The 18,031-nt window shown below is 41.5% G+C and overlaps 1 pseudogene; it reads left to right on the top strand.

The window, feature by feature from the left end:
* The first annotated feature begins 17,094 nt into the window (after positions 1–17,094).
* LOC124982921 (olfactory receptor 9-like) lies at positions 17,095–18,031 on the top strand (annotated as a pseudogene).

Raw genomic sequence — 18,031 nt, 5'->3', positions numbered from 1 at the left:
ATATACTGCATTCTCTTTATCCATTCATCTGTTGACACCTAGGCTGGTTCCACAGCTTGGCTATTGTGACAAACATTGATGTGGCTGCATCCTTACAGCATGCTGATTTTAGATCTTTTGATATTTACTGATGAGTGGGATAGATAGGTTATGGAGGTTCTATTCCTAGTTTTTTGAGCAATCTCCATGCTGCTGGGACTGAGTTATTTCAGATAAAGTCACACTGAACTACTTTGTAATAGTACCCTACCCAGACAGGAAAGGGACAGTGTAAATCTCTACTATAGCACTGGGAGTGAATTTTCTCTCACCCATAAGTCTGGGCAGGCAGGAGGAACACGAACAGGGACTGAGATGTAGCTAGGATGGGGGAGAATGCAATTCTTCCCACCCCAGGAGTTTGCTAGGAGAGCCTAGTTTCCTAGGACCCATTAGATCCACTGAGCGGAAGTGGTTCTCCTGGCGAGAGAGAACTTGAGGCTGATTTATCTGAATTTTCACTTCCTTCCTTCCAAGGGGGAGCAAAGAACTCTCTGGTAGAGCAGCAATAGGGGTCATCTTAATCATTCAGAGAACAAGAAGAACTGTGACCTGAGTCTTGTATTCATGAAAGACCTCAAATATAGACTTTGTTATTATTGCCAAATAAAGTCACACTGCCTTTGTATTTATTGGTTGTATTAAAAAAATTGTTTTGTGTTACCACTGAGTTATACCTCCATCCCTTCTTTATTTTTATTTTGATACAGGGTCTTGCCAAGTTGCTGAGGCTGGCTTCAAATTTGTAATCTTTCTGTTTCAGTCTCCTGAGTTCCTGGAATTACAGGTATACATCACCATGACTGGCTTGTATACAAAATTTTGATTGGTTAAAAATAAACAGGGGCTGGGGTTGTAGCTCAGTGGTGGAGTACTTGCCGGGCATGTGTGAAGCACTGGGTTCGATTCTTAGCACCACAGATACATAAATGAATAAAATAAAGGTCTATCAACATCTAAAAATATTAAAAAAAATAAACAGTGAAAATATACTACTATATTAGTAACTCTGGCATTTAAAAATGTTCTTTTAAAATTTTTTGTTGGTGAATTAAAATTATTCATCTCATTATGCCATATCGGTATAAGTACATGACATATTTTGATCAATCTCATTCCCTAGTACTTTCCCTTTCTGTAAAAACAAAAATTTTAAGTATAACTACAGCCTGAAAAATAGAAGAAATCTAGTCCTTTCTAGCCCCTGAGTGGCCTTGCCTGCCATTCCCAAGTTATAGACAGAAATGAGCTATAACAGTTGTTAAACATCACTTATGGTTCTGTGTGTCCTAACACAGTGTGGAAGATCGCATTCCTCTTTTAAGATAGGCACTAACAACAAAGGAAACCATGAGTGACAATCTCATGAACCATGTCAATAGTTTGCAACCTAAACTGGCACCTGGGAACTCCAGTCCTGCCTGGCTCAGAGACACTGCCTTCCAGGGCTGTTGAACTTCCCTATCCCCAGTATCCTGGTCCTGGGGAGACAGGTCATCCTGAGGCTTCATATCTCTGGGCAGAAGTCATTGAAAGCTTTTTTTGTTTGTTTCTTAATATAAATTGTATCGTGTATATTTAAGATACACAACATGACATTACGAGATACAGATAGAGTAAAATGGTCACTCCAGTGAAGCAAGTGAATATAGCTATCATCCCACATGGTCCCTTCCCCACTCTCTTTCTTTAAAATTTAACTTGATCTTATTTTTTATTTGTTCTTTTAGTTATACATTACAGTAGAATGTATTTTGACATTTTATACATACACGCGTTAAACTTTTTCTGATTAGGATCTTGTCCCACTCTTGCCGCACTCTCTTTTTTGTGTGTGTGTGTGGCAAGAGCAGCTCAAATCTACTCATGTAGCAAATATCATGGGTACAATATTATTGACTGTAGTCTTCATGTTACAGTAAATCTCTATACTTGTTCATTCTACATATCTGCTTTGTACCCTTTGACCTACTTCTCCTCATTTCCTCCTTTTCACCCTGTCCCTGGTAACTGTTGTCCCCCCTCCCGCTTGGATCATTAAAGTCTTTTATTTATTAATTTTATTGGTGCATTATAATTACACACAGTAGTGGGATTTATTGTTACACATTTGGTAACCACTGTTTTAGTCTCACTGGGTGTGTGTGTGTGTGTGTGTGTGTGTGTGTGTATTTGGTATTGGAGATTGAACCCAGGGTGCTTGACTATTGAGTTACATTCCCAGCCCTTTTTATTTTTTATTTTGAGACAGGGTTTCACGAAGTTGCTTAGGGCTTCACTAAGTTGGTCATGCTGGCCTTGAACTTGTTGACTCTCTTGCCTCAGTCTCCCAAGTCACAGGGATTACAGGTGAGTGCCACTGTGTTTTCTCTCTGGGTATTTTTTTTTTTTTTTAATTCACACATAGGAGAGATCATGCAATATTTTCATCTGTCTGGCTTATTTCACTCAGCATAATGTCTTCCAATTTTATCCATGTTGTGACAAATGGCAGGGTCTCCATTTTTGAGACTGAATAATATTCCATTGTTTGTACATGCTACAGTTTCTTTATCCTGTTGACAGACACTTAGTTTATTTTCATATTTTGGCTATTTTGACTAATGCTAGAATGAACTTGGGAGTGCAGATATCTTTATGCAGTAGTGATTTCATTTCCTTTGGGTATATTTCCAGAAAAAGGGATTGCTGGATCCTGTGGTAGTTCTGTTTTCAATTTCTTTAGTAACTTCCATACTGTTTTGGAACTCTAGGAATTAACTAAAGGCTTACAAAATTCGAGGAGGGTTTTTTTTCCCCAAGGAAAATTGCTATTGTATGAAGAGTGAGCTTTGTGATGTTTTATCTTTATTTGTTTTTGTGGTACTGGGGATTGAACCTATGGGTGTTCTACTACTGAATTACATCTCTAGTTCTTTTTTTTTGTTCTTGTTTTGGAACAGGGTCTCCCAAAATCAACAAGGATCTCTTTTAACATTGAATCCTACCCCAGCCTCCAGGGTTGCTGGAATTTTAGTAGTGTACCACCATGTCTGGCCTCTGTGATGCTTAACTAGCCCTGTTCCCATATCCTCTTTCCAGTTCAGTGGTAGTCTTGAAACCAGCAGCCTCAGAAGCCCTCGTAGCCATGGGAGGTAGTAGAGTATGTTTCCAGCTGACCTCCAGAGAATTGTCACCATCTGGAAGACCCCAGGAAAAGCTCCATTTATAGAGCTTGTCTGTATTTAGTCACTGGTAGCATTGGTCAAATTATCAGTGGCAATTTTTAAAACTGCAGCTGCCTGAGGGGGTGATACCCATTAATGCAAACAATAGACCGGCCACAACCTTTTGAAGAAAACCCCAGGATGTCCCTAGGGGTTTTAAACAGCTCTTACTTATTCCTGGGGGCACAGAAGGCAACATGGATACGTGCAGTTTTGCCTCTCTCTCCTCTGGTTTACCTTGAGGCTCTCTGCAGCAGGAAGTGAAGTCCAGGTCAGATTTATAACTGCTGGAGGGCTAGGGTGTAGCTCAGTGGTAAAGTATGTTCCTAGCATGCCCAAGGCCTTGGGTTCTATCCCCACTACCAAACAACAACAAACTGCGGCTGTACTGAAGTCATCACAAACACGCACTCAGCAAAGGAGTGGGGGAATTTACTTGTCAAAGGCATTTAAAGGAATCTCAATTTCATTATTAGCTGACTGGTAAGCTAGGCAAGCAGAGACTTCGGTGTATACACGTGACAAAGAGTACAGATATTATGGAATTAATCCAAGCAAGCCACTAAACCAACAAATAGGAGAAGGAGCAGCAGTAGCAGCAGCCAGAACAACAGACAGCAACAACGAAAATTCCTGAGGGAGTGGAATCTGACTACCAGAGTTGCCACATTTTATTGTTTAAAACATCCAGTTTTCAATAAAAAATTGTGAGAGCTGAAAAGAAATGAGAGTATGACCTACACAGGGGGAAAAAAGCAGTCAACAGGGTGGCTTCCCTGCAGAAGCCTAGACATTGGACTAACTAGACAGATAATATTTCCTTATAATTATTTTTGTTTCTATAAGGTTAGTAGTGATATCTCCTCTTTCATTGTTAATTTTAGTAAATTTTTTTTTTTTTTTTTTTTTTTTTTTTTTTGCGATACTAGGGATTGAATCTGGAGGTATTTAACCACTAAGTCACATCCCTAGCTTTTTTTTTTTTTTTTTAAATTTTGAGACAGGGTCTTGCTAAGTTGTTTAAGACCTTGCTAAGTTGCTGAGGCTGGCCTTGAACTTGTGATCCTCTTCCTCCATCTCCGGAGTTGCTGGTATTACAGGTGTGAATGGCCCCCTGATTTTAGTAATTTGATTTTTTTCTCTCATTTTTCTTGGTTAGGCTAGTTAAAAGTTTAACTTTGTTATTTCAAAGAGACTTTTTATTTATTGATACTCTATTTTCTACTTTATTTATTTATACTCTAATCTGTATTTCTTTCATGATAGATTGAACCTGTTGCCATCCTAAAATGATCTTCTGCATCTATAGCAACAATTTTTGTCTTAAACTCTATTTTCTTTGGCCTGATATTAGTACAGTCACTTAGAAATAGTGCCTCCAAAAGATATGAAGCAAACCCTGACCAAACTGAAGAGAGAAATAGATAGTTCCACAAAAATAGTTAAAGACGTTTACATTCTATTTTAAAAAAAGATAGAACAACTAGTCAGAGGATCAACTAGAAAAAATAAAACAGTACTATAAACTAGACTTAACCGACACCTGTAGAACAGTTTATCTGAAAGCAGCAGAATACACATTCTTTCCGCATGTACATGAAACATTTTTTTGGGATAGAACACATCTTAAATCACAAAATAAGGCCCAATCAATTTAAAAGGATTCAAATCATACCAAGTATGTTCTCTGAACACAATGGAATATAAAGAAATTTGGGGTGTTCACAAAATATGTAGAAATTAAATGTCTTGTTCTTAAATAGCTAAATTGGTCAAGGAAGAAAATACATAGCTGTAAACATCTATATAGTAATAGTAAACTTTTCCAAATGAAAAAGTTTTTATGCTTCTAAGAACACCATCAATCAAGTAAAAAGATAATCCACAGAAGAAAATATTTGCAAGTTGTGTCTGATAAGAGACTTGTATCCAGAATACACAAAACTATCTTACAATCTTTTAATCTAATTTAAAAAAGGGAAAATGGGTGCCAGGGTTGTAGCTCAGTGGTAGAGCACTTGCCCCTCATGTATAAGTCACTGGGTTCAATCCTTGGTACCACATAAAAATAAAGGTAATGTGTCCAAATACAACTAAAAAATACTTAAAAAAAAGGGAAAAGGGATTGAATAAGACTTTTCTCCAAGGAAGATATTAAAAAAAACTAATAAGTACATAAAAGATGCTCAACATTATTAGCCATCGGAAAATGAAAATCAAAACCACAATAAGATACCACTTACACATACTAGAATGACTAAAATAAAGACAACAACAAATGTTGATGGAGTTGTGGGGAAATTGGAATCCTCACTCACTCTAGTGGAAATGTAAAATGCTGCAACCATTTTGAAAAACTATTTGACAGTTCCTTAAGATATTAAACATAGGGGCTGGGGTTGGGGCTTGGTGGTAAAGTGTTTGCCTAGCATGTGTGAGACCCTGGGTTTGATCCCAGCACCATATAAGAAAATAAATAAAAAATATAAAGATACTGTGTCCATCTACAACAACAAAAAATATTAAACATAAAGTTGCCCTATGACCCAACAATTTCATTCTGAGTTATATACTCCTCAAAATGAAAAAAACTTGTACATGAGTGTGTGTAGTAGAATTATTTATAACAGACTCAAGGTGTAAACAACTCCAATGCTATGAACCGATGAAGGAATAAATAAAATACATCCATACAATGGAATATTATTTGGCAATAAAAAGAATTGCAGTACTGACACATGCCCCAACATTGATGAATCTTGAATACAAGATACTGAGTGAAAGAAGCAAGTTATAAAAGGTCAGACATTGAATAATTATTCTTCTTTTTTGTACTGGGGATTGAACCCAGGGCCTTGTGTATGCTAGGGAAGCACTCTACCACTGAACTGTGCCCCCAAGTACCCTGCCCCTTTTAAACTTTTGAGACAGGGTCTTGCTAAATTTCTGAGACTGACCTTGAACTTGTGAGCCTCCTGCCTCAGACTGCCGAATTTCTAGGATTACAGGCTTATGGCGCTGTGCCTGCCTTATGAATAATTCTTTTACACAAAATGCCCAGGATAGGTGAATACAGAGAGACACTAGGTTAGTGGTCGCTGGGAGGTGGGGAAAGGGAAGAATGGGGTTTGACGGCGGAGGGGCATGGAGTTACTCTTTGGCATGATGAAAATGTTGTACAATTGCATCGCAGTGACGGTTGAGCGATGTGTGAACATACTAAAAACCACTGAATTGCGTATGTTAAGTGAGTGGATTTTATGGTACATAAATTACACCTCAGTAAAACTGTAAAAATAATAAAAATAAAACTAGGTGTTCCTTCTTTGCTTCTCTACATTTAAAAAAAAAAAAAAGGAGCAATGATTTCTGCCCTTGGATCATTGGTTCTCAACTGGGGGCAATTTTGTCTCCCAGGAGACACTGGCAATGTCTGGAGACATTTTGGTGTCACTATTGGAGGGAGAGAAGGATGCTACTGCTGTCGGGTGGATGGAGACCAGGCATGCTGCTAAACATCCTAGGATGCACCACCAAGCCCCACAACAAAGAGTTACCTGGTCCCAAAGTCAATAGTGCTGAGGTTGAGAAATTTTGCCTTGATCAAGCTCCATCAGGAGAGAATACAGGGAGCATCCTATTTATCCCGCAGCAGCAGAGGTCCTTTGGTACAGAGGCATCCCTTGTGTTGAGGGAAGTTGTCTCATACATCTTAGAAAACTCACTGTCAAGGTAATGGTAAGGCTGTGGACCATAGGCATCTCTCTAGGAGTGGCCTTGGGAGAAATTTCTGTCTGGCTTTAGTTCCAAGAATAGTTGTACTTTCTCTGTGTAATCTGTCTCTGTTTTATCTCATGGACACCATTAACTCAAGAATGGGATCAGACTGTCCTTTTTGGGTTGGTTGCTAAAAAGTTTTGAGCCAAATTTGTGGCCCACCCTTAGGAAAGGCATAGATCTTACTTTAGACAATTTTTAGTTTCATTCTGAACTCGGTTTTGCATCACTAACTTTCTTTTAAAAACTTTATTTTCTTAAACTATTAAATTTTGCCACCTTATGGTGTTTTATATGTTATGGTAATCTATTTATGCTGTGAACTCTTATTGAAAGTAAGTATAAACAATAGGGGTGTCCTTAGCTATGAGATCAGGGTAGAAGGAAGTAGTAACTGGGCAGAGTTGTGGGTGGTGTGACAGAGGCATAGTGGGAACTGTGGCAGGGATGAATGACCTGCCCCTGGGGTGGACTCTCTCCTGCTCCAGGATCTGGCTTGATGGTAGGAGTCAGGGTGTGAGAATTGGGGGACTTCTTGAGGAGGTCAGCTGTAACTGGGTTGCTTTGTAGGACACTGCAGTCTTTTGGTGTTATAAAGAGTTGGGTTTTCCAAGGATAGATAGCAGATGTGGGGACAGAGCTGGTGGGAGCTGGGGGTCTCAAGATGGGCAGAACTGTGTGCTGGAGAGTATCTTGGGGTTACTGTCCAGGGATTTGACTTTTAGGTTTTAGGTCTCAGCTCCATCCTTGTTGGCCAAGTGACTTTTTAATCACTTGGCTCCTAAGTTTTTTTTTTTTTTTTTTTTTTTTTTTTAAATCACTGAAACAGGCCAGTGATTAATACTGCCAGGTCTCTCTCTCTAGGGTTGGTGTGAGGCCAAAAGGGATAATGCAGGGAAATTGCTCAAGTGATCTATTCAGATTAGGATGCCATTTTTTTTTTTTTTCTATTTTAAATGTTGAGCGCAAGATTAATTGTGGAGTTTTTGTGGCTGTAATTACTGCTATGCTGCTGGAGATGTTTCATTTGTAGCAGGTTAATTACTGCTGCAGAGGCACTGGGGGCTACGAAGCTGGGGCGCAGACCTGAGGGAGACAGTGAAACTTGGTTGACCCGAGGGAATTAATTAAAGCTTCTCCAGCAGCCACAGGGAGAAAGGATTTGTTAATCATTAAGTTGCATCCGGTTGGATGCAAGTTACTGCTCAGACTTGAAGTGTAAGAAGGATCTCAGGGGGTTGAAGAGGCTCTACCCTGTCCCAAATGTTCTCTCTCAGGAGCTCTTAACCCCTCTGAGATCTTCGTTTACCCATTCTCCCTAAGAAAGCAAGCTTGGCCCAGAAGAGTCCGGAAGTGCTGGGGCTCAGAGTAAAGGCTTTCTCAGCCTTACATCTTTTTTCATGATCTCTAGGGAAGAGAATACCACAATTCTAGCTTCTTCAATGTGTGGGTAATGTCTTCGGCATGAGGCCAGTTTCATCTTCTAATCTTTGTGGGGTTGACCAGCAGCCTCTGGTCCCCTTTCTTATTTTCTCATTATCCTCCAGTTCATTTTCCCTCTCCTTGGCTTCCCCCACGTCCTTCTGCCAGTACACACCCCAAATACTGCAGCACCTCACCTACACACATATCAGAATGGAAACATCCCACTTGTGGTGAGAGAGACTCCTGCTCTCTGCTCATTGGCACTTGGGGGGCATCAGGGAAGTTCTGCCCTTGTCTCTGGACGTGTTTTCCTCTCTCTTGCCAGTGCCACTTGTTGCACCCTCTTTGCTTTGGCCTCAGTGTGCCTGCTGCTCCCTAGGGTCTCATGTAGAACATTGAGTTCTGCTGCTGAGGCAGAAACTTGGAAGAAGCTTCTGTCCTTGGGCATGTTACGGTTTGTAGATGAGGTATACCCCAAAGCTCCTGTTAATGTAGGAATATTCAGAAATAAAATGATCAGATTATGAGAGCTGTAACTTAATCAGTCCATCTTAGTTTGAAGGGACTGGCTTGTAACTGTAGGTATGTGGGGCATGGATGGAGGAGGTAGATCACTGGGGGTGTACCCTGGAAGGGGCATCTTCCCTGTGGCCTCTTCTCTTTCTCTCACTCTCTGCTTCCTGATCCCAGTATGAATTGAGCAGCTTTCCTCTGCTGGGCCCTTCCTCCATGAGGAGATTCTTCACAACCGGCCCAAAGCAATGAAGTTGGCCATCTATGGACTGAAACCTCTGAAACTGAGTCCCAAATAAATTTTTTCTTCTCTAAGTTGTTCTTGTTGGTCATTTTCGCATTTGAAACAAAAAGCTAATTAAAACAGGGCATGTGACTGGAAACATCTGTTCATCTGATACACTGATGGCCTCATGTAGGCCTCCGAGCCTTACACATTGGATTTTATCTTCATTGTCTGAGGTTCTGTCTTCCAAGTGGTCTAGTCTTTTGGTGATGCTTTCCATTGAGTTTTTTATTTGGTTTATTGTTTCCTTCATTTCAAGAATTTCTGTTTGGTTTTTTTGAGAATCTCTATCTCTTTGTTGAAATGATCTTTTGCTTCCTGCAGTTGCTCTTTCAGCTTATTGGTATTATCATTCATTGCCTGCATTTGCTCTCTTATCTCATCCTTTGCTTCGAGAATCATCTTAATCATGTATAATCTGAAGTCCTTTTCTGACATTTCTTCTAACATACTGTCATTGGATTCTATTAATATGGAATCTAGATTTGTTTGGATCATTTTCTTCCCTTGTTTTTTCATGTTGTTCATGTATCTTCCCCTCTAGTAGTGCAGATCTGAGGTATTGCAGATTTCCCCCTATAGGCTTATAGTGGCCCTATAGGTTTCCAAAGCCCTTTCTTTAAGGGGAGATCAATATTAGCAGTGCCCAATTCAGACACTATGCAATCCTAGACCAAATAGCCCCTAGGAGGACAATAACAAAATTGTCATAATAAACAGAATGAGTTCAAATATTATCTTCAGTAAAACAAACAGATTTGCAATAAGGTCTGCAGTTTCAAATGGAGGACAAAGAGGGATGTAGAATGTGGCTGTTAATGGGATAAGAAAAGAATATACAGAAGTTAGATAGTAGATAATAGAAGTTAGATAATAGAAGTAGATAATATAAAGGGTGAGAGTGTAATCAAAAGAAATTGGATGTTAGCATGCAAAAAAGGGAGAAAGAGACTCTGAGGGAACAGGTAAACAAAAGGAAAAGAGAGCAAGAAAAGTAAAGAAATAAAACTTAAATTTTTTCAATAAGGAGAAAAAAGAAAATCTACAATATAACAGTCATATAGTAATGAAACTTCCCAGAGTTCAGTAGCCTGATGCATGAGAGGTACCTGACAATGAGCTTCAAGCCTCTAGCAGGCGTCTCAGGATGGGATTTGCCCCACATAAAGATCGGAGCTACAGCTTCCAGGATTATCCAAGATGACTGCTCTGGCTTTGAAACGTGTTGGCAAATGGGGAGCTGCAGTTCAGGGTGTGGCCGTGGTCAGCAGGAGGTCCTGGAGGCGGGATGCAGTTGGTCAGGCAGGAGTCCTGGAGGCGGGGTGTGTTTGGTATGGTTGTGGGATCCTGGAGGCCGGTTGCAATCAGTCAGTCTGGGGTCCCGGTGATAGGACGCAGTCAGTTGGTCTGGGGGTCTTGGCGGCAGGGAGCAGTCAGTCGATGTGAGGGCCCTAGAGGCAGGGAGTGATGGGTCAGGCTGAAGGGATCCTGGACACAGGGCTCAGTCAGTCTGGCCAGGGGTCCTATGGGGCCTGGCTGTTGTCTCAAAATGGCGGCAGCCACGTGTGATCAAACCTGCTGGTACTGTGACAGTGAACTTCCAGGCAACAGCAGGCAGCTGGTGGTCCACTGGCGGTTGGCGATCAGTTTGCTGACTGTTGTTGGACAATCGGGAGGTGAACCTTGTGCGTTGGGTGATCGATAGGAGTAAGGCAGACGTTGGACAGGCAAGAGGCAGGCAAATGGCAGATGATAGGCGCGTGACAGTGAGCAATCTGCACTCAAAAAAACGCGTTGATATGCTGGCAGACTGCAGGTGATCACAGCAGACAAATGGGGTAAACAGCAGGGGATCAATAAGCAGCAAAAACTGTCTTACCAAGAAATAGATATCCTCTGCTTGAAACCGGAGTTACGGAGCGACCCTCATTGGATTTTAGGGAAATATGTGCCTGGGATCTTGCCACCACTGAAATGCCTTTAGACCCTCAGGGACCCAGCTGTGATACCTTACCACCAATGTGCTCTTCCTTCCCCTGAGCTTTGATCCCTGGATTGAACCTCAAACTCTGTGATGGAACAGGGCTGATTGGAGCAGCTCCTGTTACTATTGGGGATTGATCTGGAGCTTTCCTGGTGACTCTAATAGTTGGATTGCTACTACACACACACACACACACACACACACACATACACACTCCACACACATGTGGGCACACAAGATACACATCCACAGAACTGCAGTAGACAAGTTGGTAGAACAGAGACCTAGAGAGACCCTGACCAGTCCTAGCTCTGTCCCTTGGTGACTATGGAAAAATTACATATTCCCTCCATCTTTGTTTCCTCTTCTGTAACATGATGGAATTAGAGCAGGCATCTCCAAGGCATCTTCTTTCTGTGACCTAGATGCAGAAAGATCACACAGACATGTGTGCTGGGTGTTGGATTTGGAGGTTGGGTTTATAGCATTCAGTTATATGGCTTTGGGGGCAGATGGACTGGTTTGAGTTGTGACTCTGTTTCTGCCAGTCTGTATGACCTCGGACAAGATGTTTTAACTCTATTAGCCCAGTTTCCTTACCTGTGGTGTGGGATTATTTAAACCTTATTGTATTAGGATTAAAGGAGGTAATTTATGTAATGTGGCTATGTCCTATATGTTATACATGTTATTACCAGACTTAGCTCTGCCAAAATAAGTTCTTCCTTCTTTTTTAAAAAAATGCTTTTACTAGTGCATTATGGTCCTACACAATAGTTAGGTTCATTTTGACATGATCATACATGTGTGGAATTTAATTTGCTCGATTTTTGCCCCCCCCTTTCCTCTCTCCTCCCCTATGTCCCTTCCTCTACTCTTTTAGTCTTCCTTCTATGTATTTATTTATTTTAAAAAAATTTGTGCTTTATAGATATACAGAAAGGTGGAATTCACTGTGGTACATTTATACATGCACATAGCACAATTTTATCAAATTAATTCCACATTTCCTCCCCTTTCCCATCCTCTGCTTTCTCTCTCAATCTCCGTTTTCTACTCCATTGATCTTCCCTCTGTCCTTAGGAGATCACACACTCCTCTTTTCCCCTTACTTTGCTCTAGCTTCCACATGTGAGAGAAAACATTCAATCCTTGACTTTCTGAGTCTGGTTTATTTCACTTAACATGATGTTGTCTGGTTCCATTTACCAGTAAATGCCATAATTTCATTCTTTTTTTATGGCCAAGTGAAACTACATTGTGTATATATACTACATTTTCCTAACCCATACATTTGTTGACCTGGGCTGGATCCATAGCTTGGTTATTGTGAATTGCACTGCTATAAACATTGATGTGGCCATATCACAATAGTATACTGATTTTAGTTCTTTAGGATATCTGGGTCATATGGTGGAGCTGTTCCTAGTGTTTTCAGGAATGATCTCCATAGTGGTTGTACTAATTTATAACTCCACCAACAATGGATGAGTGTACTTCCCCCGCCCCCCATATCCTTGACAGCATTTATTATAATTTGTATTCTTGGTAATTACCATTCTGACTGGAGTGAGATGAAATCTTAGTGTAGTTTTGATCTGCATTTTCCTGGTTGCTAGAGATATTAAACATTAAAAAATATTTGTTGGTCATTTGCATTTCTTCTTTTGAGAAATGTGTTTGGTTCTTTTGCCCATTTATTGATTTTTTTTGGGGGGGTTATGTTTTTTGAGTTCTTTATATATTCTGGATATTAATCCTCCATTGCAGGAGTAACTGGCAGAGATTTTCCCCCATTTCGTAGGATCTCTCTTCACACTCTCAATCACTTCCTTTGTTGTGCAGAAGCTTTTAAATTTGGTGCCATTCCACTTATTAATTCTTGGTTTTATTTCTTGAGCTTTAGGGTTCTTGTTAAGGAAGTCAGTGGTTGCACCAATATGATAGAGTGTTGACCCTATGTTTTCTTCTAGCAGTTGAAAAGTTTGTGGTCTAATTCCTAAGTGTTTGATCCACTTGTATTGACTTTTGGAAAGGACAAGAGATAGGGATTCTCTTACATATGGATATCCAGTTTCTCCAGTACCATTTGTTAAAAGGCTATATTTTCTCCAATATTAACTTGCTCCATTTCTGTCCCTGGAGTCCCCTCTCTCCCTTCCCTCTTCTTCTCTGCCCCTATTCCTCTTTCTGCACTCTACTGGTCTTCCTTCTATTTATTTATCTATTTTTAATGGGTGCTTTATACATAAAGGTGGATTTCACTGTGGTGTATTTATCTGCACAGAGCAGAATATTTGCTTTCAGTTTTTCTCCATTCAGTACAATGTTGGCTTTGGGTTTATCACATAAACAGACTTTATAATATTGAGGTCAATTCCTTCTATCCTTAAGTTCTCCAGCATTTTTTTTTAAAAACATGAATGGGTGCTGGATTTTATCAAAGGCCCAAAAGGAGTTTTTCTTGACCTTAATTTCTTTTTGTGAGGACTGAGAGTACAGGTAGATCTTCAAGGCCCTTCCTCTTACCTTTCCTCATCAAACACAGTTCAGGTAGTGTTTAAGGTGGCTTTTCAGAGAATAAACCACAAGGAGGCAGTGTGATCTTATTTACAAGAACGCCAGAATCCTGCTGCTCCAGAACTGTGCAGACTTCGGGGGGGGGGGGGGGGGATAAGAAAAACCCACTAACCCCCCAAAAAATCTTTCTTTTTGGTTCATTTTCCAGGATCCACCACGCCGATTTTTGTTTATAACTCCTTTTAATTGGAAACTACAGACGTGTTGAACTTTACAAACTGGGAAAAACCTCCAGCACTCGTTTGGAGGTTCCAGCGAGGGACTAAAGCCACTCCTACACCCTTGCCCCAAGAATGGTCCTTCTCTATTGGGGAAGGTCGTCCTCTTCCACTGAAGGCTCAGCTTTGGGAGGGAGTGAGGGAGGAAGGGGACACACACCTAGCCAGACTGATCAGCCAAATCAACCTGGTGCGGTAACAGATGTTGTAACCAGACCCGCCCATTCCGCGATTCGCTGGTAGACTCCAGCCCCTGCCCCTACTGGGGACTGAACCCAGGACCTCACGCATGCTAGGCTATCGCCCTGCTGAGCCACATCCCCAGGCCTGCCTGTAGCTTTCTACCAGGCATACGTTTGAAAAACGGACAGCGACAACTGGAAACATTCACTGTTGACCTAATTAAGAAACTCGAACTCGTGATAAAATATTTTCAAAGATATAAAAGTAGGCATAATTGAATTAAAAGTAAGCATAATTAATTGAAAATAATTTAGACACTAAAATATCAAGATAAATTGGTTCCATCATTTTATTTTAATGTTTATATAGTTTTTTACTTTTCGTATGATCAGTGAATCTAAAATATATTAAAAACTTCAAAAACAAAAAGAACATATCTAATACCCCTAATCCATTTCACTTAGAGCCTCTCATTCATTGTCAGTACCTTGGTTGGTCAGTTTGTCTGTCTGTCAGATAAACTTGTCCGTTTATCTATCTATCTATCATCTTTAATCTATCTTAATACAAATTTTAATTGAAAACTTAATGTTTTTATCTTGTTTTATCACTTGCCAATATATTCTAAACTTCTTTCCATGTCAGCAAAGAAACTTTTTTGGATAACAGGAATTGAACCCAGGGGTGCTTAACTACTACTCAGTTGCTTTTGTAGCCCTTTTTTATATTTTATCTAAAGACAGGTTCTCACTGAGTTGCTTAGGGTCTTTGCTAATTTGCTGAGGCTGGTTTTGAACTTGTGGTCCTCCTGCCTCAGTCTCCAGAGCCACTGGATTACAGGTGTACATCACCTCACCCAGCTAATAAACTTTAAAGAGTAACATTTTATTTTAGGGTAGCTTTGGATTTACAGAAAAATTGTGTAAGAGAGCATGTAAGAATTCCCACATATCCTACATTCAGTTTTCTCTCTTGGTAGCATCTTAAATTAATATGTGCATATTTCACAATTTATTAACCTATATTGATTTATAATGGTTAACTGAAGTTCATATTTCATTCAGATTTCTTGAGTTTTTACTTAATGTACTTTTCCTGTAACTATTACATTACATTTTAGTTGTCATTTTTTTTAGTTTCTTAGTCTTTTCTTGTGTTGGTGAACTTGAAAGTTTTGAGAAGTCTCAACTGGAATCTGTCTGATGTTTTCCTCTCGTGATTAGCCTGGGGTTATGGGAGGAAGGCCACAGAGGTGAAGTGCTCTTTTCTTCAAATCATATTAAAGGCAAGTGCTATCGGACTGATTTATCAGTGTTGATGCTGACCGTGGTCACCTGCATGGGGAGGTGGTGGGCAAGTGGCTCCACTGCCTACCCGTCTCCCTCCTCTTTCTATAGAAAATGCACAGTCCACACTTAAGGGGTAGGGAGTGTGTTTTCCCTCTTTGAGGGCAAACTACCTGCATAAATTCTTTGGAATTTAAACACTTTAAACTTGTTTGTTTATCTAAACTTAAATTTAAACAATTAAAATTTATTTTCAGAATAAATAAAAATTTTCACAATCTAAGAAAAAAAAAAAAAAATAACCCAAGTAAAGAACAGGCTGCTTTGAACTAGAAGGATCTCCCTAGATCACTAAATCCGACACGAGCCTGTGGCAGTGAAGAACATATCTTTTTCATTTAAATGATACATGTAATTTGAAGGTATTTATTCATTGCGTCGTTAGTGACTGAGGCATCCTCTTGGGTCACCTTTGTGGTCCCCTGCTGGAGGGGAAGCCATCTGCCCCACCAAGATCTAAGACAGACTTTCCTGTTTCTGAAGTTCAGAGAACACTGCAGCCTCTTTCAGCAGCTGGGGAGTGGTTTGAATCCTGGGCTGGGTTGAGAGTTGCTATTTCAACAGTTCTTTTCTCCGAGGATTAGCACTATTTTACAAAAAGGGTTTTTAAAAAAGTTCTTTCCAGACAGTGGAAAGAAGGCTAGGAACTAACTCGGATGGGCTGGGCAGACGGCAGCTCTGGGGACAGTGGACTGAGCAGTCCAGCCTACAGAAACTGACCAGGGAGTTAGAACACGGAGCCCAACTTCATTCATGCCTTGCTGACGGACCCTGGGTACATGCCAGCCCCTCCACATTGATCTCTGTTGTCCTTGGGCGGAGATCGGGGATGCTCTACACCTGGGCCTGCTGGCAGGCAGTTTAGCACTGAGATGTGGCAGGAGGAAGCCACTTCCTCCCTCCTTCTTCATTTCCCCCATCCACTTTCCCTCTCCACCCTCTGCTCTGGGAACCAGGCTCTCGGGAGGATTGAGTTACTATGCTCAGGAGGCACGTTCTGAGGGCCGTGGGACCTCTCTGCAGGTAAAAGCTGCACAGGTTCTCGGCCTTTGGCCTTCAGTCCTGTGTCTTCTCTCTCTCACTCTCACTCTTTGCTGTCATTTCTACTCACTCTCTGCTCAGGGTGGATCCATTTTTCTTTCAGTCTCTTCCTGCAGCTTTGTTTATTCTCTCTGTTCACCCAACTTTTCTGCCCGTATTCTCAACCACTTTCTTCCAGTGAACTCCTTTGCTCCTAGAATCCAGAACCCAGGCAGGTGGAATAAACCACCTTGGTGTTTGTCAAATACTCAGCATCCAGGACGGTCTGCAATCTTCCCTCTAACTGCCCTGGTTTATCTTCCTCCTTCTCTGAGGCATTCCTCTGGGAAGGAGTCAAAGCAGGCTGGGTGTGCTCACACATCCTACTCCCAAGAGCTGGGATGTTCTTATGGACTTTCCCACATCTTCTCTGCTGCAGCCCTTGTCTTTTCCCAGCTACCTCCTGCTGCTTCGTGAGCCCGATTTTGTTTATTTTTTCCAGTCTGGCTTTGGGGACATGGAGGGTGGCAATGGCACAGCAGTAACTGAGTTTGTTTTGATGGGGTTCTCAGGTTTTGGCTCTTTCTGGTGCCCTCTGTTTTGGGGGTTGCTCTGCATTTACTTGATCACCTTGCTGGGCAACTCCCCGATCGTAGTCCTGACGCTGGCAGACTCCGCCCTGCATTCCCCCTTGTACTTCTTCCTTCGCCACTTCTCCCTGGTGGAGATCCTATATACCACCACCATTGTGCCTAGGATGCTGGCTGACCTCCTCTCCTCCCGCCCGACCATCCCACGGGCCAGTTGCTTCACCCAGCTGTATTTCTTTGCCCTCTTTGGCGTCACCGAATGCTGCTTGCTCACTGTCATGGCCTATGACCCGTATGCCGCCATCTGCCGGCCGCTGCGCCATCCCACCCTGATGAAGTGGGTGGCGTGTGTTGGCATGGTGTGGGCCTCCTACCTCATGGGTGTCATCACTGGCACCACTCACTCCATCTTCATCTTCGCCTTGCCCTTCCACGGTGCCAGCACTGTGCATCACTTCCTGTGTGACATCCTGCCTGTGCTGAGACTGGCTAGTGGGAGCACCTTCTAGGGTGAAGTGGAGAATCTTGCTGTCAGGTGGCCTTTATCCTGATCCCCTTCTCACGGATTGTGGTCTCCTATGTGTATTCTTGCCACTATCCTTGGGGTTGCGACAACCCTGGGGCGTAGAAAAGTCTTCTCTACATGTTCTTCCCACCTGTTTGTGGTCATGCTCCTTTTTGGGACTGGGACTATTGCCTATATGAAGCCTCAGGCAGGCTCCTTTCGGGACACAGACCAGAAACCTTGCTGTCTTCTACACAGTTGTCACCCCTATGTTAAACCCTTTTATCTACCCTCTGAGGAACAAGGAGGTCACAGGGGCCATGAGGAGGCTCATGAAGAGATACCTTTGGAGCCCTTGA

The sequence above is a fragment of the Sciurus carolinensis genome, chromosome 4 (genome assembly GCF_902686445.1).
Source record: "Sciurus carolinensis chromosome 4, mSciCar1.2, whole genome shotgun sequence".
Classification (NCBI taxonomy): domain Eukaryota; kingdom Metazoa; phylum Chordata; class Mammalia; order Rodentia; family Sciuridae; genus Sciurus; species Sciurus carolinensis.
This window is presented reverse-complemented; position numbering and strand designations above follow the sequence as displayed.